This window comes from Cavia porcellus, unplaced genomic scaffold (genome assembly GCF_034190915.1).
Source record: "Cavia porcellus strain 051 isolate PalLab524CR breed Dunkin Hartley unplaced genomic scaffold, mCavPor4.1 scaffold_26, whole genome shotgun sequence".
NCBI classification, from domain to species: Eukaryota; Metazoa; Chordata; class Mammalia; order Rodentia; family Caviidae; genus Cavia; species Cavia porcellus.
The window spans coordinates 31996488-32006646 of record NW_026947509.1 but is presented as its reverse complement, the minus strand read 5'-3'; the positions used below and the strand labels follow the sequence as shown (position 1 = coordinate 32006646).

The 10159-nt window shown below is 49.2% G+C and overlaps 1 long non-coding RNA gene across 1 annotated transcript; it reads right to left on the bottom strand.

Annotated features, from left to right (window-relative positions):
* Window positions 1-1753: 1753 nt before the first annotated feature.
* Window positions 1754-7213, bottom strand: LOC134473268 (uncharacterized). Its single transcript, XR_010043451.1, has 2 exons — window positions 5358-7213; window positions 1754-2679 (listed from the first exon to the last, which is right to left on the bottom strand). It is a non-coding gene; the product is annotated as an uncharacterized LOC134473268 (long non-coding RNA).
* Window positions 7214-10159: the final 2946 nt, after the last annotated feature.

The following is a 10159-nucleotide window of genomic DNA, read 5'->3' as shown; positions in this document are numbered from 1 at the left end:
TGGGTTGTGTGCCCCGTGGTATTTTTAAAAATTAGGCCGATGAATATTTTCAGTGTTTCAAATACCTATTTGAATGTGAGTTCTTGAATTATTTAGAACAAGAATAAAGCAATTTGGGGCTCCTTTTTACCCAAGATTTAAAATTCTTTACACTTTTTCTTTTCCTATACACTTGATTATTTCCCAGACTTTAATTCTGTGTTAGAGACCCACACTAAATGCTCTCATGTCTCTTATTTAGCAATTCAAATTAAAAACCCCTTTGGAGTTCTGCTCTTTGGGGGCTGTTTTTGCATAACTCATTCAACAGCTCATTGAGAGAGGGCTCTGCAGAGCCCCTAACAGGTCTCGAGCTGATGGAAGGGCAGTGGTCAGGCTCCTGACCACCTTCCTCATGGGCCACCAGGCTGCATCGTCCTCCTGCCTCACTGGTGTCACTCACTGGCCTGCATTCCAGACACCAAGAACCAGGCTGGGTCTGCAGAACCCTCGCCCTCTCCTGCCCCATGCTCTGGACCATGAACCCCACTGGACATAAGATCCTCTCTCCCGGCTCTGCTGCCCAAGTGCCCCTCATCTCTCAGGTCACAGGCTGTGTTCACTGTGGATAGGAGGCTCACCCTTGGCCACAACTGCCCAAAACTGGGTCAGATGTTCCTCACTATGCCACAAGATCCCATGTGTCCATGACACCACATCCTACTATCAGCCACCATGAGTCCATGTCACTGCCACCACTCTATCACAGCACCATGACCTGTGTCACCATGTCATCATGCCACTATACCCTCATGCCACAGCCTCTACCCGCCATGCCACTATGACCGAGTGCTACCATCCTACCATGTCCCGTATCTCATGTGATGAGCTACCATGAACTGTGCAACTCACAGGTGTCTGCCCATGCATTCCTTTCTGTCCCCTGAGCTGTGATCACAGTTCTCTTTTGTGTTTAGAACTCTTCTCATTGGCACAGTGCCTGGCATCCTATAACCGTGTATAACACGCTCCTTAACTAAAGGTATAAATAAAGTGCTCCTTTTTGTAAACATTTGTAGCTGCCAGTGGATTTCCTGTTGGCGACAATGTCCCCTTTACTCAATTATTGTGGAGAGGGAATGTCATGGGAGTTTTCCAACTCACAGTGACTTTGGGTCAAAGGAACCGCCCTGGGTTTCACATCCCAGGCTTCGGTATTGGACCTCTCCAAGGTGTGCAGTGAATGTGGGATTGTCACTTCCTGGCCTGTACAGTGGCAGTGGGAGGCTGTGTCTGCTTATTCTCATTTCATTTTACACAACCTGCACTCTTTCTCATTTACTGAGAGAGAGAGAGAGAGATTTCTAAAAAAAATCTCATGCAGCTGTCACTAAATTGGCCTGGTAGACAGTGAATTCCTTGCACCTAGTGGGTTAAATCTTCCTTTCCAGCAGTCACAATCTCCCCTGAACTGCCCATGTCCACATGACAGGTGGCCAAGCAGACCTCAGTTGAGCCCTGTTAATCCTCTCCCCAGCCTCCCTGACAGCTGGTAGAGCAGGAGGGACTATCGGGTGGCAGTGAGCACAGTGCCCCTGCTTCCAGGACGACCGCCCTGCACCAGTGTCTGCTCGGTTCCCTGACCAGTCTGGACCCAGCTAGGAGCCCTGCAAGGGACCACTTGGCCTTTTGTACCTCGGACAGAAAGTGGGTTGGAGTTGTTTCCCTGTTCATTAGCCAATCCCACGAGCTAAGATAGACCACCTCCCCGCTATGCGAGGTCTAAAGATGACTGTTTTTATTTCCCAGGTATTTTGGTGGGAGGGGCAAGACAGCCCATTTGTCAGTCATGACATCTGCGTCCTCTTTGGTCCCAGAAGAAGCGGAGCCTGGATGGGGCCATCAAATCCCGAGGCTGAGACATCCTCCTGTGAGCCCAGGTGACAAGAAGACCCATCCAGAGTCTCTCCAGCCTCAGCTTCCTGCACCCAAGCTCCCTGTCTGTCTGGTGCTACTTTTGGCACAAACCCAGGGCTCTGTATCCCGTGGCGCCTGTGGTCCAGAGCTGGGAGTGAGTTTTCACCAGCTGCAGCTTCTGCTTGGTCACCAGACCTGAATGCACAGACTCAAGACCCTCCCAGCCCAGGGTCCTGCAGCAGTCACACTGGGACTTCCTGCAAAGCACACGGAATCGGCAGCCTTCAGGCTCTGATCCTCCTTCTGGCCAAACAGCAGCGGCTGCAGCCAGGCCATGCACAGGATCCGAGTTTCTCGGGGGTGAATGAGAGCATAGCACCCACAGTAGTGTCCACGGGGAATGGGTGTGGCTTGTGGTCTGGCCCGTGCCTGATGCGTGAGCTTCCCTTTGAGTACAGATTGCTCTAACGGGCTCACAGGTCATGAAACACAGGGCCCGTGTGTGTGGTTGCCAGAAGGAAGATGAAGACGCCCTAGCTCCACTGGGAGTCTCTGAGTTGACAGGAAATGCAAACCTGAGACCTGCTCCTGGGGGGCAGAGTGGCCTGTGGTGGATGATGACACCCAAATCTTCTCTTCCACAGCTAGGAGCTGCACGTAGAGTGGGGAGCCGATGTACTATCAGTCGGGCACCAGTAGACAAGACTGGGCAGATCTCAAACCAGTCTCTGAGTGGGCTTCTGAGACATGGTGACGGTGCTTGGGGCTGCATCATGGGACTCTCTGGAGGAAATAAGACAGCATAAGGCCCCTGATGCAGGACGTGCATAAAATGTAGTTGGCCCCTTGTCCCCTCTCTGTGACCTGGGCTGAGTCTCTGGGGACCCTCACGAAACAAAGTCAGGGAGATTATCAGGCCATCAAAGAGGTGTGCAGCCACTCAGCTCCTCTGTGAGCCTTCAGAACAGGAAGCTCCAGTTGAGACAATGTTTGAATTAGTTCATGCAAAAAAAAAATATTTGCTTGAGGTTAGCTCCTGAGTTATGAATTTTTAACCTCACATAAATCAAACTGTGAAAATGGACAAAGGCTGAATTTCCTGTGCCAGGACTGAAATAGAAGCCGCCTGTGTCTCTTAAACAATTCCAATTATGTTTCCATAACCAAATCATGCTGAGATGAAGGGCTGCAATATTTATATTTGGGTCTTAAAGTATGATGTAAAATAGATGAAAACGGTCTATCTTCTCCATGCCCAAGGCCTGCCAATTTTCCATTTATAAAAATGACACAAAGATCGGGCTACACAAAGGCCAGCGTGTGCCCGGGGCGGGATTCTGCCGTCTGCTTGCATTCCTTTTTTCTGTAGCTGTCCTCACGATGTCTCCAGCACTAAATGATTAATAGAAAGCCCCTGGAGGAATCAGTCCACAGCGATGCTTAAAGTGAATTCCTCTCCAGACACTTTATTCTGAGAAATACGAGGCATACTCAAGAGCTGAGGTGAATGCTTAGATTTTAAAAATATACTACACTGAAAGATAGATTGCCATGAATCCTCCTCAAAGTTCTCCCCCTTGCTCTCATGGTACTTCTCCCTCTTTATTGCCACTTCTGAAGTAGTTCTGGGAGTCCTCCTTCGTGAGTGTCTTTCATTGTGTCTTCGTGACTGCCTTAATGTCCTGAACTGATTCAGAATGCTGACCTTTCATCATTATTATCATAATGACTTTGGGGAGGAGCTCAGAGTCACACAGTGGCTGACCTGGTAAACAAAGGAGCTGGGGACACACTGCCATGTCTTTAGGAGCTTGCTTTTCTGGATGGCACCCAGCGGCAGCCTTATTTTTAATCATACTTGATAAAGGCATGAATAAGAATGTGCAGAGAGACTTCAGAAAGTGGCCACCAGGATGGGATAAATATATTTGAGGTGAGTGGAAATATTTTGAGGGGGGTCAATAGCAACATGACTTTTGCTGTAATAAACTTTTTTTTTTTTGGTCTTTTTCATTTTTATCAGTACCAGGGATTGAACTCATGACTGCCTGCTTGCAAGGCAGGTGCTTATGCCACTGCGCTAAATCCCCAGTCCCTGTAATAAACTTTTTATATTTAAACATTCACCATAAATTTTAGCCACCCCTTGTATAAAACACTTCAAAAGAGCCAAGAGGGAAAATTTTGTTCCTGTAGGATCTTGTCACATTTTAAACAACTGTGCTGTCATTTATTTGACAAACACATCTTCAGCAACTCCTCTGAGCCTCAGACTTAGAGGAACATAAAGACGGTTAAGAGATTTGTGACAGTCTAGGAGAAAAGGAAGATGAGAAAGCCCTTGTGTCTCCAGAGAGCAGAAAGAAATGTCAGCTGTCAAGGGTCACGAGCAAAAGCCGTGGTCTCCTAGAAGCAAAGAGGAGAACACCCAGAAGGGCATCCCGGGAGCCGAACGTCAAGGACAGTGACAGTCTGAGCCGGGAAAAGGAAACTGAAGAGGCCCAGAGAGCTGGCAGGGCTGCTGCGGGGCTGCTGACAGGGGCGTGGAGTGGATGTAGGTGACCAGAAGCTGGGAAAATAATCCGGGACAAGCCTGTGAGTGGCTTGGAATAAAGAAGACAGAGCCTGTCCAGTAGGAATCTGTAGGCATCTAACAAAAGCCTTGCTGCGGTGTCAGCAGTGAAGGAATCATTCATGCACCCTGTTTACTGAGATCCCCCAGGAGACAGAAAGCAGTGGGCAATGGCACCAGCAGACCTTGTCCCCTGAAGCCACATCTTGGGGAGCCCTCACATGCTGAGGGTGGGCAAGAAGGAAGGGCATTGTGGAGGGACAGACGTCAAAGGGGTCCTTACAGATCCACAGGAATTGGAAAGCAGGGTGTGTCAGTGGTGGGGCTGCAGCGTGTGCTGGGAGCATTCCAAGTGTAGGAGGACCAGGGGCAAAGACGCCCAGGGCAACAGAGACCCCGTTTCCAAGAGATAAGGAGAGGAGAGCTGCAAAAGATGACTCCAGAGGGATGGGCTGCAGGAACCAGGTGGGGTCCATGCAGGTATCTTTTTCCCCTTCAGTAATGACACTGAATTCAGGGCCTTACACCAAGCTGTATCCCCAGGACCTTTTAAAAAGGAGGTAAGTGGAGATCTGCCTCCAAGGTGGAATTGATACCTCTTACAGATGGGGCAGGGGTTGGAAAATCCCAGGACAGGTCCATGCTCCAGTTTGATCACTGAGCTTTTGAAGGTTGTGATGTTTCCCAGAGATGGAAAGACTGAGTGTCCCTTTGATACTTAGGATTTGGGACCCTAGTGGAGAGGTCAAAAAGGTCATGAGCTGAGAAAAGAAGCAAATGGCCTGGCAGGAGGGCAAAGCAGAGGCTGTTAAAGTCAGAGTCCCATCCTGGACTCCTGCATCTGACATCTGTCCCCATCAGACATTCCCAGAAGGCCTTGGGTGCTCACCTGTTGGGTATCATGAAGCCCTCAGTGGCACTTGGGATGGCTGTCGATCTGATTGGCTTTGGGATCCATCTGGAAGATTGGCAGAGCATACTTCCGGGTGGGCCATGGAGGCATGGCCATGGTACTGTCTGGTTCCTTGCTCTCTGGTACTGTTCCCCTGTTCTGCTTCTTGCCCACCAAGAGATTTGCTCCATCTAACCTCTCCACCATGCTCTTTCTGACTTGGAGCCATCGGACCACGAAATGAATCCTCGGGAACTGTGAGCCCAATTAAACTTCTCTTCTCTTCATCTGTGGGTGCTGGGTGTTGTGCTGTGGTTGAGAATACTGACAAAGTACCCTCTGACAGTGTCAGCCTCCACGTGTAGCTCAGTTTCATCCAGAGGAAGTAGCAGACTTTCTGTTTTACATGCTTTGCAATCAGCCACTGCGCCCCAAGTCAGGGACCCAAGGAACAAATCTGCTCTTTGTCACATAGTTCACCTTAACCTCTTGTCCTCCTGGATTGGGCATGATGCTGGTTCATAAAACTTCCCGGGCATCTTCCTGGCAACTCCAGCAAGCCTGTCCCTAAAATAAATACGTTTAGTGCAGAAACTCAGCAGCAGAATGCAAGTTATTTTTACCTTTCTTGTCTTTCCTATGAGGCTTCCTTCTCCCTCGTGATGCTCTGGTAATGAACTTTTTACTGAGGCAAGGAGCTCCCTGAGGATTGGACTGAGGCCTCCCCAGCTTCTGCCACAGGAGTGCGGGGTCCTCCCCGGGCACCTGACTCACGTGGGACAGTTTTCCAAAGCTGCAGGAGCCCACATTTCCTCCACAGTCAGTTAACCGAGGCTGGGCGGCTGGGCTTCTTACAAAATTCCTTTGTGCTTCAAGCAGGCTCCAGGGTGAAGAATGTTCAAGCTTAGTGTTTACAGTGAGGCTGTTTCACTGGGAGCGTCAAAGACTGAAGGAAGCGTGAACTGCACACGGGCAAAGCCCTCAACGGGGCCAGCACAGCGGAGCCAATGCTCGGAGCTGCTTTCACCTGGTAACATGGGAGATTTTACTAACAAACCTTGTATGATGACCTCCATGGCTTTTCTGCAATGCTCAGGGAACACGGCAGAATATGTGACTGACAAAGGATAGGAGCTGATTTGGCTTATGGCCCTGGATGCTGGACAGTGTGAGAGGAAAGGGTCCCCTTGGAGAGGGTCTTCTTCCTGTCCCATCCTCTGGGGTCTGGCATCACCTGGCAAAAAGACACAAGAGACAGCAAGAGGGAACAGATGTGCTTCACAGCCACCCTGCTGTGAGGATGACCGAGTTGGATCCGATCCCTAGGGAGGAGCCCCTGGACTCACTGGCTGTCTCAGGTCCCCTTTTCCCAAGCCTGGTGCCTGGGAACTGAGTTTCCAGGACATGAACTGAGGTGGGAGTGGGGATTCAAATCACAGCAGCCTTGCATTTATGATGGTTGCCATGGCAGCGGGGATGCTGGGGGTGGGTGGAGAATGGCCCAGCATGATGGAGCAGAGAGGGGAGGTAGAAACCCTGAAGAAAATGTGGCCTGGGGAATGAAGCCCAGGCCTCCTCACTGTGCTGCATCCCCGGCATTTTCATGTTTTTAAATTCTGAGACAGAATCTCCTCTCCTGAGCTGCTAAGTTGCCCAGGCTCACCTCAAATTTGCAGTCCTCCTGTCTCAGCCCCCTGGAGTGCAGGGATGACAGACCTGTGACACTGTGCCTGACCACTGATGTGAATTCTTCAGAAGTATTTCTGTATCACTTTTCAGGGCCTCGGATTGATTTCTTTCCTCATTCAAACTCACTGAGACCCCAACTCATGAACTGTCCAAACACTGATGGGTATGTACACGCCTGGGGCTTGTCTTTCCTTTCAAAGCATCAGGTCCCCACTGCAAGCTTTAGGCTCAGGCCACACAAGTATAATAGTAAAACTTACACTTTTTGAGAGAAGATGCTGCAGGGAACCCTGCCTCTGCCAGGGCAGGGGATGTGTGTGCCATCTCCTCCATTGCTTTGGCCATGATGAGGTTTAACCTCAAACACAGAGCTGTCTGCTCAGGGTCTAATGAGAAGAAGGCAGAGGATCCTGAGGATGGTTGCAGTTGTGAGGCGGTCACTACACAACCAGAGCCACATGACCCCATATACTGGGGCATCAGGGCTGGTGCAGACCAGCCTGGACTCTGTAAGTCTTGCAGATGGGGTGGCGGGGTGCCCCATCCAGCTTCCCACTGATGTGTATTGTACTAGGCCTTAGCAAAAATGGCAGGTGACATTGTCCCTGGACAATCAGCATGGTTCCCTTCTCTGCTGCCTTCCTGCCGGCTCTCTCCGGAGCTCACGGGTCTGACAGTGCTCATCATGGCAAGAGGCGAATGGATTTGTCCTGCTTCTGTGTGTCCCACCTGATGCCATGCAGGACCCTGAAGGAGGGCCTGGGCCAGTGCTGTCACCACCCCATACTCAGTGCAGTGCTCCTCACGTAGGTGCCACCTGCTGCATGAGCCACTGCTTATAGCTCCGTAACCTTTGCGGGCTTCTAGCAGGACCACTGGCAGATGGCACCCTCACTCCTGCCTCCCGGGATCTGTTCACAGGAAACGTTACACAAAATCCCTGCATCACTGACTCTGACCTCAGAGCAATGAGATCTCATAAAGGAAAAGATACTCAGGTAGGAATTAGTTGATTTTCTCTGGGCTTTTCCCTCTTTCTTTCTGTTGCTGTTGTTGGCTACTAACAAAATCAAATTCCCAAAACTTTTCAAGAAATTCAGTCTTCAGGCAGAATTGACTACCCTGCTTGTCACATTCACCAAGAGAGACTTTGCTGCCAGTGACACATTTTTCCAAAGGTGGTCACCTGTCATTTGCCTTTGATGGTCACCAGACCTTTGTTAATGCGATGAAGCCAGCTATGGCAAACCAAATAATGTATATTGTAATCCAAGCATTGTAATCCCTTTTCTAATCTCTCACAATCCAGAAAGTTATAGTTGTAATCCTGCTGAGAGGTTACTGGAATCCTGGCAAGTTAATTCCAATCTACCACCTCCGTGCAACCCATGGGTAAGAGTAAAAACACCAAGACATATTGAAAGTTAAGGGCAGCCAAAGGAACCCAAGTCTCATCCAAGTGAGGATGTGCGGACAAAGGCCCTGATCCTAAACCTCTCCCAGAACTTATTATCTTGTGAAGAAGGGGGTGGCTCGGGGATGAGTGGCAGGGAGGATGCTGGGACTATGTGTATAACCCGAGCTGGCTCCACATGTGGAGAGAAATACATCTTTGCAAAATGCAGGGAGACTTAACACACAGAAGGACCAGTCTGCATAACTCAGCTGGGGTAGCATTTGAATGGTTTTAGGAGGCTGTTGCTTCCATTTCTGAAATGTGAACTTTTGTGCCCTGGGGACTCATAGCTTCATTACTTCCTATCCAGTTGACATTCCTGGAGCTGAGTGTCTCTGCCATCCCGCTGTGTTCATCCTATCTTTTACAGAGAGCACTGTACGAGGAAACTGGAGACTGTCAGACTGGCCCCAAAGATTACACATCAGTGCTTCAGCTGGCCTTATTTGCATTGCTTAGAGCCAGTTGAAGCAAGAAAGAAATGCCATAGCCCACTCTGTCCCATCAGTGCATGGAAATAAGACTCCATTTAACTGATGTTGCAGCAATTGTTCTGCACTCAAGCAGAGGTGCCCAGGTCATCTACTACACCAGCCACAAACATTCTTGTATACACCCCAGCTGAGCAGCAGTCACGGAGAGGGGCATCGTAGGCAGCATAACGGACCCCAAAGACGGCACATCTGAATCCCCACACCTGCCAGTGTCACCTCACATGCAAAAGGGGCTCTGCTTGAGATTATCCTTATACAGGTGGACCCCAGGTCATCCTGAGGGTCTTTGTACGATGGAGACATGAGGGTCAGAAAAGTTAGTGAGGGTAGAAGATGAAGAGGAGGAAGAAGTGAATAGCCCGTCCATCAGCTTGCCTATGTTTTTGGAATGCAAACATTTAAAATTGCTTTGCTCAGCAATCATTAGTAGATTATAGTAGTAGCAATGCAATAGAAGGTATTTTACACTGCTAGTAACTGATTGCCACTGGGGCAGATCCTGGAACTCACTCCTTTGGCTTCACTGCTGCTTTGTATCTTGTGACCAGCACTCCCGTAGCTACGCATCTGCCCCAGCCCTGTGATCAACCTCCGTCCTCTGCCTCTAGGAGATAAGCTCCGTTAGATTTCCAAGTGAGACCAGGCAGTATTTTAGGGTTGAATGGTATAGCGTGGTGTGTGTGTATCACATGGTCCCTATCCATGCCTACATGGATGGACACTCTAGTGGCCATGGCTGGGCTCTTGTGATGAATATGATATTGCAGATACAGCTCACTGTTCTGGCTTCCATTCCCATGGAGGTAACACCCAGAAGCAAGAGTACACGGCCGGTCCTGACCACACTTGGAATCAAGCTGTGTGCCTGTATGCACACATGCACATGTATGTGTGTTTGTACCTGGGAGTATTGACAATCTTACAGCAAATGTGATTTTATGCTATTTTTTGCTTCATGCCATTGAGGAATACATTATGAATCTCTGTACATGTTAAATCCAGGGAGATTTTTAATTTACAATTACCAGGATAATAGTAAGCCATGATTTATTTCTCTTTACCGGAACTTTCGGTGCTTAGTACAATTTTTTCGCTTTGAGTAATCTGCAAAGAATGTCTTTTTATAAACATTTGTTTTATGCCTTGGATGAAATTACTGG